A 23,914-nucleotide genomic window follows, 5' to 3' on the forward strand; every position below is an offset into this window, starting at 1 on the left:
ACTTAAGCCATTTTATAGAGTGCTATGCGTATGTGACTGTTTTAGCGTCCATTTCCTTTCTTATCTTTCTCTCTTAAGCCAGTGCCCATTTGTTCATGTTCAGTATTTAGGTCTCCTTGTTCCCATGTCTGTTTATGCCGACCTGGCAGTGCTCATTTGCTGTGTGTAGTCCTTGTCTCCATGTCCAAGAGTCTGTTTCTTGTGTCTCCGAATCTCATTGTTCAGTCAATAAGATTAGGAGATATTTGCAGTGGCTTATATACCAAAGGGGATGAAAAGGTCTAGAACGTGTGGTAACACAAGGAAACTACAAAAGAAGTGGATACTAGAGTGGCAGTTGGCCGAGATATTCCCATCAAACCACCCTAACTTGGCGGAGTTTCATCATATGGGATATTTGTAGGAGCACCCGACTCTACCGCCCAAACCATCAGCTGATGGTGCGGGAGTGGATGAAGATCTTACACTCGTGCCAAACTTACACTCATAGAGTGGTGATGAAAGTGTATGTGCAGTGCTGTGGTGAAAAAATGTTAAAATTAGCGACTCAGACAAGAGCACATTTAATAAAGAAAGTCCGAGTGTTAAAGTTAAAAACACGCCAGGTAGTTGGAGCTAATGACTACACTATGGCGCTGTGCAGGTGGTCAACATGTTTCAGCCCAATAGACGTGTCGTCAGGCTTTCGTCAGGACCAAAGATTTAAAGCTACTGCCACAAAAAGTGATTTATAACAAAGTGAAGTGAGAACATAAATAAAATGCAATCAGCTACCATGAACTTGGAGCCCCAATGTCCATATGTAGAAGGTATTTTCCTTTCACAATCCTGAAAATATAAACAAGATTATGTGCATTACTAATATATACCACAAATTCGTAGCAAAACATGTGTATACCACACCACAAACGGGATCAAGAGATATCCCGTCCAACAGTAGAGTCTACTTACTCATTCACAGAACACACTTCTTATGTCTGTAAATACTCACCAAGCTTTGCAAGGAAGTGGACCTCACCTCACCCGGCAACCGCTCGGGAATATGAGGCCCCGCTCTAAAAGTGCATAAGAAAGCAAAATATCCATAAGAATTATAAGCTTTCCACCACTGGTTGCAACAATTGTTATCCACCACCTATAAACTGTGAACTTGCTTAAAAAAGACCATAACACAACTAAAAGGAGGGGGGAGATGATGAATGTAGGTGATAATTAGCTGTGGCCAAAAAGAATTAGACTCAGGCCAGAACAGCTAAAACAACTGAGAAAAATACATAGATAGAGACTAACAGAGGTAAGCAAAGCGCTACCACATGACAGCAGAGAGCAGCAACGTGGGCATACAATCTACATCAATGCAGTGCACTATCAGCATGTACAGCTTAGAGTCTCACTTTACCTGTCCGTCGGTACCTCTCTCAAGCGCTGTAAATGTTCAGGCTCACAAGATCAGTTCCTCTCCTCTTCTTTTGTAAAGCACATGCGCGCATAGACAGCGGGCTCTCTTGGAGCGCATGCGCGCATGGGTAGCGAGCTCTCTTAGGCTGATAACACGGCGCATGCTCCCCCGCACTACTGTAGCGGGTTTTCTACGCGCATGCGCATTGCGACTGAAGACGCGGTTTTTGGCGAACAATTAGCGCTAATTAATGAGTAAACTACCAATTGACGGTAGTATTTAAAGCAGGCTTCCTGATCCGGTCGGTACCTCCACTTCCTCTCGGACGCCTGAGAGAGGTACCGACGGACAGGTAAAGTGAGACTCTAAGCTGTACATGCTGATAGTGTGCTGCATTGATGTAGATTGTATGCCCACGTTGCTGCTCTCTGCTGTCATGTGGTAGCGCTTTGCTTACCTCTGTTAGTCTCTATCTATGTATTTTTCTCAGTTGTTTTAGCTGTCCTGGCCTGAGTCTAATTCTTTTTGGCCACAGCTAATTATCACCTACATTCATCATCTCCCCCCTCCTTTTAGTTGTGTTATGGTCTTTTTTAAGCAAGTTCACAGTTTATAGGTGGTGGATAACAATTGTTGCAACCAGTGGTGGAAAGCTTATAATTCTTATGGATATTTTGCTTTCTTATGCACTTTTAGAGCGGGGCCTCATATTCCCGAGCGGTTGCCGGGTGAGGTGAGGTCCACTTCCTTGCAAAGCTTGGTGAGTATTTACAGACATAAGAAGTGTGTTCTGTGAATGAGTAAGTAGACTCTACTGTTGGACGGGATATCTCTTGATCCCGTTTGTGGTGTGGTATACACATGTTTTGCTACGAATTTGTGGTATATATTAGTAATGCACATAATCTTGTTTATATTTTCAGGATTGTGAAAGGAAAATACCTTCTACATATGGACATTGGGGCTCCAAGTTCATGGTAGCTGATTGCATTTTATTTATGTTCTCACTTCACTTTGTTATAAATCACTTTTTGTGGCAGTAGCTTTAAATCTTTGGTCCTGACGAAAGCCTGACGACACGTCTATTGGGCTGAAACATGTTGACCACCTGCACAGCGCCATAGTGTAGTCATTAGCTCCAACTACCTGGCGTGTTTTTAACTTTAACACTCGGACTTTCTTTATTAAATGTGCTCTTGTCTGAGTCGCTAATTTTAACATTTTTTCACCACAGCACTGCACATACACTTTCATCACCACTCTATGAGTGTAAGTTTGGCACGAGTGTAAGATCTTCATCCACTCCCGCACCATCAGCTGATGGTTTGGGCGGTAGAGTCGGGTGCTCCTACAAATATCCCATATGATGAAACTCCGCCAAGTTAGGGTGGTTTGATGGGAATATCTCGGCCAACTGCCACTCTAGTATCCACTTCTTTTGTAGTTTCCTTGTGTTACCACACGTTCTAGACCTTTTCATCCCCTTTGGTATATAAGTGACTGTTGTTGGAGATGGGATGATAGGTCTTTAAATATATCTCCTTTGACCCTTCTCAAATTTTTTGGTTCTTGATATTTGCAGTGGCCCATATTCAGGCATTGAGCCCCGCCATGGATCAGGAATATTTTCGTTGTTCTTTTAGCTTAAATGATGGCATGCTCATGTACCTGAAACTGATTTAGACCTCCTTCCACTTAATGGTCTTTACATAATGATCACCGCAGTAAAATGTCAATTGACAGAACTGTGGAATCATTTGCACTTAAGCAGATAATTGATGAAACTTACTAGTAGTAGAACAGTCTTAGAAATTCGTGTAATAGCAATTATTATATATTTTACAAATGACCACAACACAAATCAGGGAACCTGAATAGATGATTTGGACCCCCATGGAGCAAAAATAAGTAATACTGAGGTACTGTTGGCATATCACTTTTGATTTGAAAGTTGCAAGTTAAAAAAAGTAAAGCAGTATATTTGAGATTAGGTAAAAAAATATTTCCATCAATATATGGAACAGTTAAGAAGAAGCCTGAACAATTTTTTGGGCCAATGGAAGTGGTTGCTTGTAATTGAATCCTCGTTAATATTAATTCTTATTGAGTATCTTCGCACATGCATAGAACATAATTAAAATGGGTAGACAAAAACTCTCAATTAAGCAAAAAAAATAATTAAGGCTACTGTTGGACTTGGGCCTTGTGGCAGGTTCACCCCTGAACTTTTTGCCTTGAAGTATAGTGATTTCTGGTCTTTGCGCACTTTGACACTGTGGCGCAGTGTAAAGTGCGTGCGCTCCCTGAGTGCGTGTGTGAGATAGGCCTGCCCTCCCATAGGAATGCATGGGGAATGTGTGTGTCCCTGGTAGTTCCTGATGCGTGGGGAGTGCAGGCTCGAGTTTAGTATGTGTGAACTCGTGAGAGTGAATGCTGCGAGATGGTGTATGTGGCATGTATGTGTCTAGAAGGGAAGTGCTACTTCTGGACATTGAGATATGTGTGCAGTGAGGGTGCTGGGGCGTGATTGGCTGGAGCTGGCTGGCATGCCAGGCTCCAGGAAGTCTGGATGGGTCTGCCCGGTGGGGAGTGTGAGATTAGCAGGAGTGATGTGTGGGAGGAGTGTACCTGTGTCCTGGATGGGCTGGGTTTTCCCCACACAATGCTGGCCCCGCCCCCTGTGGTGTGTCTAACGACCCTAGCCTCCCCAGTGAATGAAATGGGTGGTTGGGCCATCAAGAGTGCTCCAGAACCAGCTGCGACTGGTTTCTCCCCCACCCTGCACCCTTAGACAAAGGATTTGTCTGTATAAAAAGAGGCTGTGACCTCTTGGAAAATGTTCTTGTTCCCAACTTGAATCTTGCCAGGGGCGTGCTGCTGCTTGGGCTCAGGGGAAGGCTTGCCTCCCTGAGCCCTGCCCAGCCCCTGGACTGCTGAGATGCTGGATTACTGAAGGACTTGTTGCTTTTGGTGCCTTCATAGCGCTGGGAGCGCTGTATTTCTGCCTTAGCGCCTGGGAGCGCTGTCCCTTGACCCCTAGCGCTTGGGAGCGCTCTTCATGCCCACAGCGCTTGGGGGCGCTGTTTATTCGAGCCGGTGCCCACCCGGCATTTTCCCCGTTCTGAGAAGGGCCCCTGGGCCCCAGCGAGTGCCTACCTCGCTTGATTGCTGATTATCTCATCTCTCGAGGGAGGCCACCCCTCTTCAATGCCCCCGAGATTCACCGCCGCGGCCCGAGCGCCGCAAAACAGGAAGCCAGGCACTACGGTGCCTGACTCGGGGCGGGACTTCCGGTTTCGCGGGGAAGTCCCACCCGCCGCTGCACGGTGATTGGCTGCCTGCTCCGCCGGCAGAGAAAGATGGCCGCCTGCTGCCCGGGCTCCCGTGAGCTGTTGGGAGCACCGGTGGGCAAGAAGAAAGCCGGCCAAATCCCTGCGGCCCGGGGCTCCCAGGAGTGAGGGAGAGCCCCGGGGCTGCCAGCAACCAGAGCCGGTGTTGTGGGGCTCCCATGTAGAGGAGGGAGCCCCGGAGATAGAGAGCCAAGCCGTCCGTCCCGGGAAGAGGAGCAGAAGAGCGGCGTCCCCAGAGACAGCAGCCCGCTGAGTGTCACGGGCTGGGGGGAGCGTGCCTAAGAGAGGCACAGTGGTATCTTGAGTCCCCTGAGCGGGACTGCCATGTCCAAGGGCCTTTTCTGTCCGAGTCCCCAGGGGGGACTCCAATGACGGCCGCATCTTCGTCGAGCCTACGAGGCTCTTGGGGGCATTTATCTCTCGAGCCCAGAGAGGCTCAACCCGCCTATAGTGATTTACGAGCCTGCGAGGCTCGTGAGGGCATTTGTTTGTGTGTCGAGTCCCCCGTGAGGGACTCCAACGAGGCGGCAGTCTGAGGATTGGAGCCCCGAGGCTCCTGGTGACATATTTGATGAGCCCTGCGAGGCTCCCCGCCCACAATTGTTTCAAGAGCCACAAGAGGCTCCAAGGGGGCAAGTTGTTTTTAGAGCCTGCAAGGCTCTGCGTCCCCAGAGCCAGATGGCTCAGTTTGGCGCCATGGTTGTCCCAGAGGGCTGATGAGAGCCCTGGCGCAGTTTTTCTGATCTACAGCCGCCCAGCAATTAGTGGGCAGCTGCACCATTTTAGGTTTTGCCTTTCTAGGGACATGTACTCTGGACTTTAGGAGTGAGGCGCACTCCTTCATCCCTGGCCTTTCCCCAGCTGCGCAGCATTTAGTGCCAGCTGCAGCGTTTAGGCCCCCTGTTCTGTCCCTCAGCTGCCCAGCAAGTAGTGGGCAGCTGCTACGTTTAGGTTCTGGCGCAGTGGCACAACCTGGACTTTGTGAGTTCTGCGCTAAAGGTGATTTATGCGCTAACTAAGGTTGAGATGCTGTTATGATCTATGTCCTATTGCTTTTGGGGTGTTAGGAAATGTACAATGTGTAGTATGTTTTGCGCACCCTGTGTTCTGCACCTCTGAATGTGTTGTTGATGCATCATGTGCCTTGTTCCTTACACCGCTGAACGTGTGTTGATGCGTCATGTGTTTCTCTTACACCTCTGAATGGGTAGATTATTCATCATGTGTTCTCCTGCGCTGCACCTCTGAATGTGTTGATAATGCGTCATGTGCCTCCTTTACACCTCTGAATGTATGCATTGCATCATGTGTTATGTTCTTACACCCCTACAGGTATTGTGATATGTAGGTGGTTGTTTTCTCCCTAGTACAGGTGGTGCTAGTGAGATCCTGGTTACCAGTAGTTACTGGTTGTGTGCTAAAAGTGATTTTACATTCTATGTTTTACATTCTAAGTGCTATTTCTGAAAGTGTTACTTCTGATTCCTGACAGTGGTCCAGGTGGCCCTGTCTTGTAAATATCCCCCCTGTAAATTCTGCCCGTGCCTCTGGCACATTGTAAAGTGTGTGTTTTATCTAATGTGTTTTGGTGTAATACAAAGGCTATTTTTATATAACCTTGTGTGGAGTTTCCTTTGTGGTGGGTCCTGGGTGTTGTTGCTGGGGTGCATGCGCAAATACCTAACTTACATCGCCTCCAAGTTTAGCCTTGCTGCTCGCGCCACGTTACCTAGAGGGTGAGCAGGGGTTATCTTGGCGTGTAACTCCCTTGCCCTGACTTGGCAGTGGTGGTCTCTGACTGACTTTGGCGAAAGCCCTGGCCAGCCGGGGATCCCATTTCCAACATTGGCGGCAAGCGGTGAGGATGAGGATTTGTGTTTGCGTTGTACCTTAGTGGCAGCTGGCTGCACCACAAAACTCTGCATTTTAGATAAAAACATTTTGGGGATTGTATGGAGTTTGCTGAAAATGTCATTTCTGTGGAAATGTGTTTCTTGTGCACTTTGAGTTAGGTGTCCCTAGCTCGGGAGGGTAGATCATCCCCCTAAGTGCAGTGTGTTTTCTGGATTCACCAGAAGGGTGGGATCCAGTGGTGGCAGCATAAGTGTGTCCAGTGCATGTGTCCCCCGTCCCTGTCCTAGAGTAATGGTACCTGTGTCAAGTGTGGTCAGGTTGAGAAGTCAGGGTGGTAGAAACTGCCTTACCAGTCTGGGGAGGGGTGTTTGTGGATGAATGATGTGTGGCACTGGACGTGTTTGTGAGTTCTCTGGATGGGGAGCTTGCTGAATGCTTGTGTAATCTTGTTTTCATCAGATACCTAAGTCCTGTGTGTTGAACTTTTCCCAAGAACGTCTGCAGACAGTGGAGCCTGCTTTTTGATTTCTGTGGTCTGTTTAGAGACAGAATTTTGGAGTTGGTAATGTTCTGGGAGGAGAGAGGCATAGGGGATGGAGTGATTCCAAAAGGAGTGTCTGAGGTGTCTTCCAGCCCAGCGTGGTGGAAGAGGTTCAGTGTAGCCCAGCTAGGTCTCGGTGTAGGGGCTCACGTCCTGTCTCAAGAGGAGAAGGAGTGGGTGGGACTGCATGTCTCCAGGTGCCCGAAACCCAGTCTCAGGGCTTGGATTGTTCTTGAAGGGAACGTCAGGTCGGGGGCCTAGGCTGTACCAATAGGTCATTTGAGGAGGATCTTCCAGAGTGTCTGGAGAACGTGGAACCTCTGTAACCAGGGTTCCAGTAGTTCTGGTGTCTGGCAGTACCGCTCCAGTTGGGAGGGTGCAGAAGTCCAGATGGAGGGGTGCGAGGGGGATAGGTTCCCCAGTGGAAGAGCCAGTGGGTCAGGGGCCAGCCAGAAGGGTTGTGTCGCCAGTGAGTGACCATGGTGATGCCACTTCTGTCCTGAGTGTCAGGCAGACTTGTACACGACACATTAGTTATGTGTCACCCTCAAAGAAGTCCTGGTGCGCCAGGCATCTGACCAAAGGGGTACGTCCCTTGGTTGGGGAGCCAGTAGCCGGTGTTTACGGATCTGGACGTAAGGGCAACTGTACGTAGTGTCCTGAAGTACAAGAAGGAACTCCTGCCTGAAGAGAAGGAACCGGGTAAGCTGTATGGGGTATTGACCTGCAGTGGTTGCCTTGCTGCTGAAGGAGGAGAGAAAGTCTTAGATTTTTGTTTTCAACTCGTAGAAGTCCTGGTGCGCCAGGCATCTAACCAAAGGGTAGCGTCCCTAGGTTAGGGAGCCAGGTTCAGGTGTTGCCTGTCCTGGACGGCAGGGCGACTGTAGCCAGTGTTCTGGCCGGTTTGTCTTCTAGGGGTACCCCTGTGAACACAGGTGGGGCTCATCTTAAGTGAAGAGACCCTGTGTTTCCCCGAAGGGGTGGTACAGGCCTAGCAGGGATCTTTAGGGTTCCTGGCTGAGTGTTGTGGTACTACCCTGAGAGCAGGTGGGGCCTACCTTAAGTGGTGGGACCCTGTTCTAAAGTGGGAGGGTGCAGAACTCTGGAAGGGGGTCAGAGGGAGTCTGACCCCTGTGCATCCGGTGAATGTGAATCCCAGGTGGTAGACCAGTTAAGGGAGCGGTGACCTATCTGTCATGACCAGCCTGGTGTCCTGTAGGCACCGCACTGAGCCGCGTCTGCCTTCGGCCGCGCAGCCTATGCCGCTCGCCGTCCCCGTCTCGACGCGGTCTGCGAGCCGCCGCCTGCGCCGCATCTGGCAACCTGCAAAGTGCAACGCCTCACTACACCGTTCTTGTGCTGGTCTGACCGTGGTCACTGCTGCTGAGGAAGTCAGGTCCTAAACTGGTGGAAGAGTGTGTTCTGGAGGGTGCTTCAGAAGTAGAGGTAGGGTGGGGCAATCTTGCCCGTGACCTCTGGTCAGCCTGAGGGTGCGGACCCTAGGTTGAAGGATCAGTGGTAGTTTGGAACTACACTGAGAAAGGGAGTGGAGAATGGCTAGTGTAGGCCAGGGGTTACAACCCCCCACTCTGTGGATGGGCATGGACCAGTGGTATCTGGGTGGCCTAGGGCCTGGTCCTAGCCGTGGACAACTAAGGAGTACAAGTGGGGTAGCCTAGTTGGGCCTGTCTTTTTTTTAAGTATGTGCTTGTCTTATGGATCCACGTGGCGTAGAACCGGAGGGTGTCCCTGCATTGCGGGCCCGCGTCCGTGTTCTATCGCCCCAAGCAGGGAAGTCCATCACGGTGGTGATTGGCCTACCCTGCGTTTTGGCTGGAAGGGGGTTGTGTTGGACTTGGGCCTTGTGGCAGGTTCACCCCTGAACTTTTTGCCTTGAAGTATAGTGATTTCTGGTCTTTGCGCACTTTGACACTGTGGCGCAGTGTAAAGTGCGTGCGCTCCCTGAGTGCGTGTGTGAGATAGGCCTGCCCTCCCATAGGAATGCATGGGGAATGTGTGTGTCCCTGGTAGTTCCTGATGCGTGGGAAGTGCAGGCTCGAGTTTAGTATGTGTGAACTCGTGAGAGTGAATGCTGCGAGATGGTGTATGCGGCATGTATGTGTCTAGAAGGGAAGTGCTACTTCTGGACATTGAGATATGTGTGCAGTGAGGGTGCTGGGGCGTGATTGGCTGGAGCTGGCTGGCATGCCAGGCTCCAGGAAGTCTGGATGGGTCTGCCCGGTGGTGAGTGTGAGATTAGCATGAGTGATGTGTGGGAGGAGTGTACCTGTGTCCTGGATGGGCTGGGTTTTCCCCACACAATGCTGGCTCCGCCCCCCTGTGGTGTGTCTAACGACCCTAGCCTCCCCAGTGAATGAAATGGGTGGTTGGGCCATCAAGAGTGCTCCAGAACCAGCTGCGACTGGTTTCTCCCCCACCCTGCACCCTTAGACAAAGGATTTGTCTGTATAAAAAGAGGCTGTGACCTCTTGGAAAATGTTCTTGTTCCCAACTTGAATCTTGCCAGGGGCGTGCTGCTGCTTGGGCTCAGGGGAAGGCTTGCCTCCCAGAGCCCTGCCCAGCCCCTGGACTGCTGAGATGCTGGATTACTGAAGGACTTGTTGCTTTTGGTGCCTTCATAGCGCTGGGAGCGCTGTATTTCTGCCTTAGCGCCTGGGAGCGCTGTCCCTTGACCCCTAGCGCTTGGGAGCGCTCTTCATGCCCACAGCGCTTGGGGGCGCTGTTTATTCGAGCCGGTGCCCACCCGGCATTTTCCCCGTTCTGAGAAGGGCCCCTGGGCCCCAGCGAGTGCCTACCTCGCTTGATTGCTGATTATCTCATCTCTCGAGGGAGGCCACCCCTCTTCAATGCCCCCGAGATTCACCGCCGCGGCCCGAGCGCCGCAAAACAGGAAGCCAGGCACTATGGTGCCTGACTCGGGGCGGGACTTCCGGTTTCGCGGGGAAGTCCCGCCCGCCGCTGCACGGTGATTGGCTGCCTGCTCCGCCGGCAGAGAAAGATGGCCGCCTGCTGCCCGGGCTCCCGTGAGCTGTTGGGAGCACCGGTGGGCAAGAAGAAAGCCGGCCGAATCCCTGCGGCCCGGGGCTCCCAGGAGTGAGGGAGAGCCCCGGGGCCGCCAGCAACCAGAGCCGGTATTGCGGGGCTCCCATGTTTAGGAGGGAGCCCCGGAGATAGAGAGCCAAGCCGTCCGTCCCGGGAAGAGGAGCAGAAGAGCGGCGTCCCCAGAGACAGCAGCCCGGTGAGTGTCACGGGCTGGGGGGAGCGTGCCTAAGAGAGGCACAGTGGTATCTTGAGTCCCCTGAGCGGGACTGCCATGTCCAAGGGCCTTTTCTGTCCGAGTCCCCAGGGGGGACTCCAACGACTGCCGCATCTTCGTCGAGCCTACGAGGCTCTTGGGGGCATTTATCTCTCGAGCCCAGAGAGGCTCAACCCGCCTATAGTGATTTACGAGCTTGCGAGGCTCGTGAGGGCATTTGTTTGTGTGTCGAGTCCCCCGTGAGGGACTCCAACGAGGCGGCAGTCTGAGGATTGGAGCCCCGAGGCTCCTGGTGACATATTTGATGAGCCCTGCGAGGCTCCCCGCCCACAATTGTTTCGAGAGCCACAAGAGGCTCCAAGGGGGCAAGTTGTGTTTAGAGCCTGCGAGGCTCTGCGTCCCCAGAGCCAGATGGCTCAGTTTGGCGCCATGGTTGTCCCAGAGGGCTGATGAGAGCCCTGGCGCAGTTTTTCTGATCTACAGCCGCCCAGCAATTAGTGGGCAGCTGCACCATTTTAGGTTTTGCCTTTCTAGGGACATGTACTCTGGACTTTAGAAGTGAGGCGCACTCCTTCATCCCTGGCCTTTCCCCAGCTGCGCAGCATTTAGTGCCAGCTGCAGCGTTTAGGCCCCCTGTTCTGTCCCTCAGCTGCCCAGCAGGTAGTGGGCAGCTGCTACGTTTAGGTTCTGGCGCAGTGGCGCAACCTGGACTTTGTGAGTTCTGCGCTAAAGGTGATTTATGCGCTAACTAAGGTTGAGATGCTGTTATGATCTATGTCCTATTGCTTTTGGGGTGTTAGGAAATGTACAATGTGTAGTATGTTTTGCGCACCCTGTGTTCTGCACCTCTGAATGTGTTGTTGATGCATCATGTGCCTTGTTCCTTACACCGCTGAACGTGTGTTGATGCGTCATGTGTTTCTCTTACACCTCTGAATGGGTAGATTATTCATCATGTGTTCTCCTGCGCTGCACCTCTGAATGTGTTGATAATGCGTCATGTGCCTCCTTTACACCTCGAAATGTATGCATTGCATCATGTGTTATGTTCTTACACCCCTACAGGTATTGTGATATGTAGGTGGTTGTTTTCTCCCTAGTACAGGTGGTGCTAGTGAGATCCTGGTTACCAGTAGTTACTGGTTGTGTGCTAAAAGTGATTTTACATTCTATGTTTTACATTCTAAGTGCTATTTCTGAAAGTGTTACTTCTGATTCCTGACAGTGGTCCAGGTGGCCCTGTCTTGTAAATATCCCCCCTGTAAATTCTGCCCGTGCCTCTGGCACATTGTAAAGTGTGTGTTTTATCTAATGTGTTTTGGTGTAATACAAAGGCTATTTTTATATAACCTTGTGTGGAGTTTCCTTTGTGGTGGGTCCTGGGTGTTGTTGCTGGGGTGCATGCGCAAATACTTAACTTACATCGCCTCCAAGTTTAGCCTTGCTGCTCGCGCCACGTTACCTAGAGGGTGAGCAGGGGTTATCTTGGCGTGTAACTCCCTTGCCCTGACTTGGCAGTGGTGGTCTCTGACTGACTTTGGCGAAAGCCCTGGCCAGCCGGGGATCCCATTTCCAACAGCTACATATTTAAATATAACTCATTCTTTCAATGTTTTAAAATTATTCAAATATATAAAATAAGGCTAAACAAAATATCAGATAATTGAAAATGTATTTGAAACCCTTATAGTAGCATGGCTGTCCAAACCATTTTGCATTTTCTTCCATTCAAAAGAGAAAAACATTAAACGAAATTAATTTACAGGCATTCCACTTCATATATAAGATAAAGTGGACTGTCCCCTTTAATTAAGCCAAGGCCTTCCACAATGTCAGCGTGTACCACACTGAGTGCCACTCAGTTCTGTTTTTGTTTCTCTGAAAATAAACTAAGAACACTACTGTCAGACCTTTCATCTGTTTTTGTCATTTATGTATTCTTTTTGGTGGTTCCTTTTATGCTTTGCTCAATATATATTCTACCTGTTACTGTGTTTTTATTGCATTTTCTGATTACTAGGTGATGAAATGTAACTCTTCTTTTCCATATTTTTCACTGGTCAGTGCAGACCCTGTATTTCTGTCAGCTTTGTGATCTAAATGAGATTGGGGGCAATATATATATTTTGTTGTTGATTAATCATTCTGGGATTATTTTTGAGAAGGAAAAGTGTTCTTTAGAAATATGAGCTTTCCAATAAAAACGTTGTACAGCCTTTGCTGGAATGGGGGTCTCAGGCTCTTCATACTTCTCTGGTTTCTAAAATATTTTGAATCGCTAATACAGCAAATAGGGCAGCAAAAAGGGACTGACGTATGTTTCTACATACGTTTTTCTGTCCTCTCTCATTATACCTCAGACAGGTCCCTCAGAGGCTTTTTTGCAATTTTGAAAGTGCCTTCATGTAAATGTAAATGTGTGGGACTTGTAAAGCGCACTGCTGCCCGTAAGCGTCCTGGCGCTGAAGACCGCTGGGGAACCTGTCCTGGCTTTCCCTGTGAGATGGTCCCTTCTGGGTATCTCCAAGGTGAAACCAGTCAACAGTGTATTTAAAAATCTACAGATGTGTGTTGTGTAGGCAAAGAATGCCTAAAAGGACATTATTGAAGTCATGTGGATGCCCTTGATTTTGAGAGGGTGTCCTCACTGTCAAGATCGCGCATTTGACATCGACAGTTTAATTGGCCTCGAAAGATTACCCTTGTATTCAAACGGGTTACCTTTGACCTCAGGATAGTTTTGAGTAAGCTAAGCGAACAGCTAAATCATAGAGCCAGCAAACAGGCTTTTGTCAAGCACACAAGTCTGTATCAAAGATTTATTGTAGCCATGTCTTTCCTGCATGTATCAAAGTCTACCTAAGGAGCTACATCCCTGTATATGATCCTGCCATACAGTAGAGAACAAAATACTAATGTCATTGACAGGTGCTGTATCACAAAAGCAAAGTAGTGCACCTCCTTGAGAAGCTATGGCTGCCAGAGAACCACCATGCCACAAGAAGGTTATGTTAATCAGAAGACCAGGCCCCCATTTAAACGAAGACCTAGATGAATACATTTTGAGGGGCACAAAGCGAACACCTTCAGATTGTGACACTAGTGGATGGCTATGCAGGGTTACTTTATGCTTCCTAATTGGTAGAGCTTGCAGTAGTCAAATTAACATGTTAATTCTGAGAGCCCATTCTCTCAAACTAATATAAACACAATCTTTTCCTTGCTTACATAGCACTCAAAATTTGCGTTATGGAGCTCACCTTGTTTGCTTATACTTCCCGCTCAGTAAGTCTGCTTTTCGGACACTCAAGTATATATTTTTCTTGTTGATTATATTGTACATATAACATCAAGCTTTGCCACAACGTCAGGCTAAGAATAAATATCATGTTTGGATACAGTATAATAGATTCAATATATATATGTATATAAATATCACCAGTACAATCTTGTGAACATGAACAACTTCTAAACATATTTATTTGTTAATCATGAGATGAGTAACTGTTACACAGCATGTGAGGTCTCTTTGCATAATGAGTCATCAGAATACGCATACCACGTTTGGGTGGGGGAAGAGTGTTCTATGTAGCTAAATTTGATTGACGTGGTCCCCAAATATCTTCAATCTTAGAGGTAGGAGGCTGAAGCGATGCATATGTTTCCACTCTTCCATGACTTCCATCTTGTAACCAATCATCTTATCCATTATTGGATCTTTCTTAGATTTACATACGTGAATCATTCCCCGTCGTCGAAGTGGAAGTCCCACGATACTATAGTGAAGCAGTATGTCTAACTAGCATAGGCTACAATGGCTCCAGGCCACAAATTTAATATCCTATCTAAGTCCTTTTTTTTAAAAAAAGCACCAAACTTTAACTATGACCAATCAGGTGGTATCATGCTCTAGAACACTCACAAGAGAGGCCGAATTCCTCAGATTTTCACTGCTTGTCGTGTGTGAAGGGAGTCTCCCAGAGCTCTGCTCAGTTTCTTCTTCTGAAAAGTGATTTTCATCCTCATTACTCCAATTTGTCATACAGAAAAGGCCTCTTTTGTCCCTACAAGACATGTGGGAAGAAGAGAGTTCATGTGGATGACCATTATAAGGACTGCCTTTATTGCCTTCGTCCCAAACATGAGGTAAAAGAGTGCAAGATTTGTTGCACTTTCACTTCATAAACTCAGAGGGACAGGGAAGAGAGGCTACTTCTTTAGCTTCAGAAAACAACTCAAAGAACATCTTCTAAGGAGGATAGTGACACCTTTTCCAGGTCTCACAAAAGGGCTAGATCCCATGAAGGTCCACCTTGGGTGAGCAGGGTCTTCCTACTTTGGACATCAAACTGTGTTTCAAGTTTTACTTTCGCAACACTAAGCACATTTGTAAGAAGACTGACCAGCTACTTATAGTTTATGGCCAAAGTCGTCAAGGCACTGCAGTGACAAAAACAGATACAGCTTAATCCAAGTATGTATCTGGCTGAAAAGATTAAACATTGCCTTACGTCCCCCAAAGTATGTCCTTGGTATGTATACATGCTGACTCACTAAGGTATATGAGTCCTTCATCCTGCGTATGGGATATTCCATTTGTGATTTTAATGTGGAGTCAGTGGGTGGAGAGTATCTACAAATTGGTTATTCCAGAGTATGTTCCAGATCTGATTATTTCCCTAATCAAAGAGGCAATATTAGAAGACAGTTTGCATTAAAAAGATATCATTGTACAATGATATGAGTAGTTTGTGTGACCTGAAGTAAAGCCCTATGTGAGAGTGTATATCGTACAGCAAGCGTGCCAGGAGGTCCAAGGCCAGTATGAAAAGGAGTGAAAGTGAGCAACCCTGTCTGGTCCCTGTGGTAATTTGGAATGTGTCCGAAGTTAGTCCGTTCAAGTTAACTTTTAGAAACTGTCATTGAATAGAATAGAATCACTTTATCAAATTGATTATATAATCACCTATTTCAAATATGCATAGTGTTGCAAACAGAAAAGGCATTAGAGAGAAGCAAACACCTTCTCTGCATCGAAAAAGGTTAATGAGGCTTCGATATCAGGATTAAGTTTAGGATTAAGTTAGTCTGCATCCCCCTGACAATGAAAAGTGTACAGCTTCTCATAAAGTTTGCTGAATTCTGTAAGTTTATCTACGCTAGTGAAAATTGGATCGCCATCCTTTCTAGTCACCTGTACAATTGGTTTGATATGTCTCTCTCTTTTAAGTGGCCGAGCCAACGTTCTCCCAAGCTTCTCTCTCTCCAAGTACTGTTTTACACGTACATGACGAGCGAGGAAATTCGCCTCTCAACTTGATCACAAAATCTATGTAATAACGTGTTTAATTCAGTCAAATATATATTGGGTAGTTTTAAGTGAACCTATCCCTCATGGTCCTTGATGACACACTTGGTATATTCTAGCTGTTTCTGGATATCCCTAGGAAAACCTGCTGGGTTGGCTATTTCTATGCCACGTATGTAAGCTAATAGCTTCTCAGATTGTAGTGTACTCTGGGACTGCGCCTTGGTTAAATGTAACGTATTTAGTAATAGCTGCCTGCATTTCTACATCCAGTAGGGACTCTGAAGAGAACCTCCATCTGTCGGGCCAACCTGGAACAAGGGAACAATGTACCCAGCTGTAATGGAGAATAATCAGCCAATGTTAGATGGAGGTAGGTGACATCTGTCACCCAAGGTGCCGCAGCAACGCCTATCAGCCAATATCATCTAACCAGGAAAGCATTTCAGTCAAGCCTAGCGTGTCTAAAATACTGTTCAGTCTGTCTGTGACTAAGGAATTATGTCCAATGTAACCTGTAGACTTCACGAGTTCATCATTGAGTGCGAGATTAAAGACACCCTCCCATATTATCATGTCCGTGTCAAACCTTCTTATGGTAGATAGTATGTTGTTAAAAGAATCAGGAGAATCCATGTTTGGAGCATACTTATTGAGCAAAATCATATTCCTACTATACAAAGTAGGTAAAGCAATAAAAACCTGCCTTCAGGGTCTTCAGCCTTTTCTATCAACCGGGAATCAATAGAACCTTGTAACAGTATGCAGATCTTCTGGAGTATGTACTGTAAGATGAAAAGAATCTAAACAGACCCAATTTCTTAGCAAGATTATCGCAGCGTTGCAATGTAGAGATATCTCTTGTAACATTGCTTTACCCATCCCTTATCTGTCCAAGTAAGCCAAAACTCATCTGTCTTTCGGGGATTGTTCAGACCTTACATTCTAACATTATCCTCACTGCTTTGTTGGTAAAGGTCTATGTAGAGCGGCTTAAGTTAATACACACACATACGTTAATACAGACACATTATGAACGAGTAACATAATTTGTAATATTTTAAAATCACTACTTTCAGCACATTAAATATACTGTTTACGGGTGAAATTTAAGCTAGATTTGCATTTTCATCGTTTAAGAGTATGCAATCCAAAACAGATCCATGTTAATAAAATAAAACATGCTAAAATTGGCATTCTTAACTTTCTTTCAATTGATAGAACATGACCCTGAGCTTGATTTTGTGGCAGTTCATTATAACTAGTAAAGAAAATTAGAAAAATACTAGTATAATTACTCAAAAACTTGAGGCAAGACTTTCAATTCTCTTCTTGTTACAATCCAGGCAGACCAAATATAGGTTGCCACAGACAAATATATCACTGAGGCGTCCATTCTAAAGCAAAGTGCTTTGTGAAAAGTTGTTATTGAAAACCCCTTACACAGTGGAATGAGCCATTTACATCATATATGCTTGTTTTTTGTGCAAACCAGCAAAATGTGTAACTGTGCAGCCCCCCAAACTCGCAGTTGCAGAGTTCGGTCATAGTTTGATTGGTTGCAGATTTTGCCAGGTAAATTCTGGTGAGAGAAATACCTAATTGAAATTTTAGATATAAAGTTCGAAGTGTGTCAGGGCCAATTCCCTTCAAATATTTTTGCATACCTAGCAATTATTTAACTTGCAAATAATTAAAAGTCAGTTTAGAAGAGCATGCAGATTCAATGCAAAATATGAGTTTCGAGCTCAGAAAAGCGTATCAGCTAACAGGGTGGATTGGACCAGGGATGACAAAGGTCAAGATCGTTTAAAAAAGTTTTAAAATAAATTGACCGAGTATTGTGCTGGAATTTGCCTGGGAATGATACTTCAAGGACCACTTTGAGATAGGAGACATCATAGCAGTTTCTATTTAAACATGGCCAATACAACACAGGGGCAAGTTTACAGTGTCAGAGATAGGCACCAATTCCAGCTCCAAGAATAGTGAGAGGAGTGGAGTGCCCGGACCATGATTCATTAAAAACTTTAAGAAGCAGTTTTCTACTCTTCGATGTTTTTTGTTTAGTATATAATGTTGCAGCTACCACTTTTTTCCCATACACTAGCGAGAAGACACCCAGGGAACGACAACCGATCTTAAACTTAACCCGCAAGATAGGATTTACTAAGCGCTGCAAAGTGGTGACTGCTTTTTCAAAATGATCATGCCAACTCAATTTGCTATTAAAACAAATCCCCAGGTGATCTTAGTTCTTGACAGCCTCAAGCACATTCACAACTATTCTTGGAACTTTTCTTAGGGCTGGAGCAGTAATTATTTTTGTTTTCTATGTATTAATGTGCAAATTCTAGTGCCAGCAAAACCTCTCAAAGTGTCAAGGAACTTGTGCATTTCTTTTTGGGTTCATGACAATATTACTGTGTAATCAACAAAAAGAGGGATAACTCTTTTTGTTGCACAGCTTAGGGGGATCAGGCTTCCCCCTACAAAGGAATTTTTGAGCGTTGTTTATAAAAAGGGAGAAAATTAACTGGGCAAAGACACATCCCTGCTTTACACCTGAGGGGATTTTAACATAAGAGCTACATTAACCCGTACTTCCGTATCGAACACAAGGACCTTTTACTTCATGCAGGGTGAGTACGGCTAGGAGGGAGGATTTCTCCACCCTCAGTTTTTCGAACGATTGCCATATGTTTTATCTATTCACTAGACCGAACCCAGATTTAAGATCTATAAGTATAAAGGAGACTTGAGCACTTTTACATCCTTAACACGCGCCATGTATAATTTTACAGCTTGGTCAATGGTGATAATGCCCTTGCTAATTCCCACCTGCACGTCAATAAAAACTGTATTTTGGTCCACCCATGACTGAAGTCTATTTAAAAGAACGTGGCAAAAGATATTTTCCGTGCTCTGCAATAATGATATGGGCCTATAATTACTGGGTAGTTACTTGCCTCCTTTCTTGTGAAGAATCCTTAGATCATTTGGAAATAAAATATAATCAATCAAACTAGCTCTCTTTCTGCTATGATAGCGGCCGCAGGGCTATCCGAAGTAGTTTGACCATACTTCAATCATTTAGGAAGCTTATTTTCAGATCGGATAGGAGACTTGCAAATAGTCTCAATTTTCTATGTTTGCTAAGTGGAATGGAGCTCCCAATATCTGGTACTAGGATGCTCCAACTTCCTTACTGTGCACTTATTGCATCATCCCAGAGGCCTTCTGGATGATGTATATTAAAGTCACCACAAACTATCATGGTATATTTTACACTTACATTCACCTTGGGCTTTATTTCACAGATTTCTTCTTTTCGTAATACAGGTTGGTCCATGGGTTTGCCATTGTGGTTTGAATTTAAATAGACATTAATAACGTTTATTAGAATATTCGTTTTACTTGGACCTTGCACAATGTTACATGCAGCATGCATAGCGTAATAGTAGATGATGTAACTTTTAATGCTGTATCATCCAATTTTGTTGAGGCCCAAGTAGTGAGTCTCCCCCCAATTGCTCTCCCTCTACTGGATCTAGCTGGCTATATTGCAAAGCCCATGCAATTTGGGGGTGCCAATTAAGCTACGCCTTTGTCCGCAGCACCCGTCCCGTGAAAACAACGGATCTCTTTGGGACGTACAAATGCCACCCAATTGCTATCCTCAAGCTTTGATTACAAGCCACCTATGTCCCATTACAAAATAATAATCCCTTCTCCTTTGCGCTGAATAATACCTTAGAGTGGGGTATCGCAAGCATGCTCAGTAGACTGGGCATTAGTGTTGTTATAGCAGTGTAGTCAGAGTAGATAGAGCTTTGGATTCTGAAATGTTGGAACTATTCAAAGCAGTTGGTGTCGCAGCTGTTGCAGATTCTAGCCTCCTTTGGTGGATTACGATGACTCTGTGATTATTTTCCCCTCTGGTGACAGTCATATTTTTAGCATCCACCAATGTGAGGTGTTAATTTTAACAACTCCTCTGGTCTTTTTGGGATAGCTGGCGCTCACTGTTCTTTGGTCTCAATCTGTACCGGTATTTTTGCTTCCGATCAAAGCTCCAACCACTACCTTGTGGAAGCATAATTATTCCCATCACATGCAAACAATCTGTATTATCACCTGTGCATTGAAATTGAAGTTCATGCTTGGGTTCACCAGTCTTGCGAAGATATCAAGCAAAGACAGGGACAGTATGAAACCCTTCCAAGAGGCGAGCTTGATTTAGGGATAACGGATGTACTGGATCTGGAAATAGATCTACGATGGTATACTTTTTTTAGAGCCTGGAAAGCCTGGGTATCATGCGGTGTGGTCACCACTGGAAATTTAAGTACCACTAGGAAGTCATTTGGCTCAGACTTGAAGTCCCTCTCACATGGATTTATCAAAGCGTGAGTCACTCCTTTGCTAACTCTGTAGCAGGCTAAAACATCAGCACTTTCTTCAGGATCACTTGCAGGCACAGTTGCTTGTGTGGTGCTTCCTCCTAAGTTTTCTTTCGTGTTAGAACTTAAAACAGCGTGTTTTCCTTTTATGTGCGCTTCTGCACTACTTTCTTTCTGTTATGATTTCTCTTCCATTCACGCTTTACCATAGTATGCAGGGCACGTTCCGCACTTGGCTTTATCATGGTAGCGTTCATTAGGTGCACTAGAAGTTTCTTTCTGAAGATTGGCTACAACCACGTGTCCTCCTAACTGTCAACTGGTTCTTTAATTAGCTCCCTTAAACTAAAGATCTCCTCAGTGTCTATTGTAATGCCATTCTGGGTTGTATTTTCCTCCCTTTCCCCAGGCAGGCTCCCTTTTCGACTTGCTCTTTTGCTCTCTGTAGCTTCAGACACTTTGGTCTTTTGGAGTGTGTTATCGCTTGCGGCCATCATCATATTGCTCCTTAGATGCCTCTTTATTTGCCTTGAAATTTGGTCCTATTATTCTCTCCCTCGATACATTGTTCATTCAGCAAATTGTCCCGGGTGGTTTGATTAATATGTACTCTCAATTCATCCGTATTTTCACTTATTGGTGTAAAGGAGGGTTTGTCACATCCCGTAGCCAGTAGTAATCTGAGCCACTTTGAAGGGGCCAGTGGTTCTGGGATTGATCGGTATTACAAGTTCATCCTTCATGCTTGTTCCAGCCACAAAACCTACACCCTCATTGGAGTTCAGGAGCGATGCGGAGGCTTTCTCCGGCGTTCCAGTAGAAGGGCAGGCTGAAATGCAGTTAATCATTTTGGTTAGCACTTCTGCTTTAATTGCTTTCCAGGCTAATGCTTCTAATATAAGCAATAATAAATCTGCGTTATGGTAATTATTATCCTATACTATATACTCTAATTATGATTGAACGCAACTTAGTATCCGTACGAGAGAATATAGGGATCTGGAGACTATGAAATGCGCTCGACCAGGAAGACCCCTCGTTCTGCTGGGGGGGGACCATTGAATTTGCAGCCATGGCGTCATTCAGTGAGGAGTTATCATTTGGTAATCCTTCCATCATGTTTAGTGAAATACTATTTCTGTGTATACTCGCCCTGATATTCACCAATTTAATAGGGACATATGATAATGTATAATCATTGGACATAGCCGAATTCACTATGAGTGCCTCAGGCAAAAGTGCACATGAATTAGTTTGAGATGAGTATTGGTACAAGGATAAGGCCCTAGGTGAAGTTATATCCACTAGGGAATTGCCAACAACAGGCAAAACAATGGACTGGCCCGGTAACAAATGCATCTTTACCAGTGGGTATGACATAAGCAATCTTAATAACTAACTTTAATGGAGAATAAAAAGAATGGGTCAGCACTAATTTTGATTCTGGTATGTAATCTGTAACATAGGGGGAATATTGCCCTCATTAAGTGCCCCCTCATGTGTGACTACTCACCTTTAGAGTGCTATCCCCGTCCGCTGAAAGTTAGGCGGGGATGGTGCATAATCAGTGGAAAATTGCAAGGGCTGTCCCCTGCGTTGCAGAGTTTTACACACCCATTAATGCAGAAAAAGGTTCCAGAACAAGAATGTATAACGGTACCTCCAGAATTCCTTGTGACTATTGGTGATTGATAAATCCGGATTGCAATGCACCATGGTACATATATTCTGAAGACTACACCCAATCAGAATTTACAAACATAAGTGGTTTTGGGTTTGGTCTTTTTGCCAACCAGTGGCAACGTGTATATAGAATAGGTATTTCACTAGGTAAATGCTGGGGAAAATAATCATATGTTTTATGCTGTCTTTTTTTATGCTATAGAAATAGGGGGGTTTTACCTAGACCTCTATTAAGAATTACACAATGAATGTTGACTTGGGATAAACCAAAATTTATTAGTCTATCCTGACAATGAATTCTGTCAGTGTCTTTCAATTTAATTTTTTGATTTTTTGATTATTTTGTACAGACAAACCAAAGATCGTCATCAACTTCATGTATTGCCATATAGTGACACATTGCACAAATTGAAAAACAAATCATAAATATTTACAGTGGAATAAACACATTAGTGAACAAATAACAATAACAGTGTGCTCACAATTTTGATAAAACATGGAACTGTTACTCAGTATTACAGTCTCAATGATAGATATCAGACCATCAATTAGGAATTTTTTTTTTTTAGAGAATGTATCAACCCAGTACAAAATCAATCCGCTTATATACAAGTCAGAGGAATGTAAACTACTCAGTGTACATAGATCGCTGGCATTGAATGTTGTTGAAAAAGAAAAAATGCCGACGCGTTTCGAGTCCCGTTGTATAACTCAAAGGACTCTCATCAGGGCAGTGTGAGTCTGGTCCATGGGAACTATTTACAAAACAAAAAGAACAAGGGGGATTTTTAGCTATAGGGTCCTCAATCCATTACTTATTTACAATGATTGCATCATGGTGCAGCATACCTGGTATTTTCATATCCCTAGGCTGCACTTGTTGTGAACTGTGGTCTCTGCCGTGGGTGCTGGCTGAAATAGAGTGGAGGCAAAATAATTCTAAAAGACGAGGTGCCTCAGCCGCTTCTTCTTCTTCTTTTTTAGCCAGGGGCGGGCAATCGCGTGTCCGCTTCAAGCAGCCATGGGAGATGCGAACCCGCAACAAGACTTACAACAATTAAATGTGTCTACTATAGTCAACCTTTCACAAAAACAACTCACGAAAGATGAAGAAATGCTCTTGGGCCTGGGCCTCAAGTTTGTCCCAAATAAAAAAACAGACTTTACTAAACTCAAATTAGAGGCATTAAATTTCTGTCGCAAAATACGATTGAAGGCCTTCTTCGCTTCTGCCGAGGTGACGTCTAGTAATGAAATTACTGGTCTGAGAGTCAAATCAAAGTTTACCCCGACACAAAATATTCCAAGACAAATAATTGCTTTCGAATAAACGGTCCTATCGTCTCTCACTAAACTCGAAAAAACAAAAAGCTTCATGAGAAACAACATCAGTAAGGGAATGACCACAGCAATCCGTGATCTTAAATCTGACACATCAATTATAATAAAACAGGCCGACAAAGGTGGGGCAGTGGTGCTGTGGCCCCGCTCCATGTACCTTACAGAGGGGCAGTCACATGTTAACAATCGTGAGTGGTACAGGCCGTCCAAGGAGGACCCCATACATGCAATCCAAGACAAAATTGCCAGAATTTCCAGGACAGGGCTGGATGAAGGCTTTTTGGGTCCCAAAGAGTTCGAATACCTTAACAAGAAATTGCCAAGAACGCCCGTTCTTTATTTTTTTACCCAAAATACACAAAAATGAACAGGTACCCCCAAGCAGACCCATCGTCTCGGGCTGCGATTCTGCACTAGAGCCAGTGTCTAAATACATTGATTTCTTTTTAAAACCTTTTATAGTGCAGGTGAAATCGTATCTCCGTAACACGACAGATTTCATCACCAAAATAGAGGGGAAAACATTTGATGAAGAAACACAACTGATGGTCACACTTGACGTTGCCTCATTATATACCCAAATTCCTCAAGATGAGGCATTAGAGGTTATAGAAGTATATCTGGACCAGCGAGATAGACCCCACCGGGTACCCACTTCATTCATTGTGTCACTGGCTGAAATCACGTTACGGAGCAATTATTTTAAATTTGAAAATGACTTCTACATTCAAATCAAAGGGACAGCCATGGGTTGTCCC

The 23,914-nt window shown here is 45.4% G+C and overlaps 1 protein-coding gene across 2 annotated transcripts in view; it reads left to right on the plus strand.

Moving 5' to 3' along the window:
* Positions 1-23,914, plus strand: part of SCLY (selenocysteine lyase) — a 189,770-nt gene that overhangs the window by 70,180 nt on the left and 95,676 nt on the right. The window lies entirely within an intron of this gene.

The sequence above is a fragment of the Lissotriton helveticus genome, chromosome 11 (genome assembly GCF_964261635.1).
Source record: "Lissotriton helveticus chromosome 11, aLisHel1.1, whole genome shotgun sequence".
Classification (NCBI taxonomy): Eukaryota; Metazoa; Chordata; class Amphibia; order Caudata; family Salamandridae; genus Lissotriton; species Lissotriton helveticus.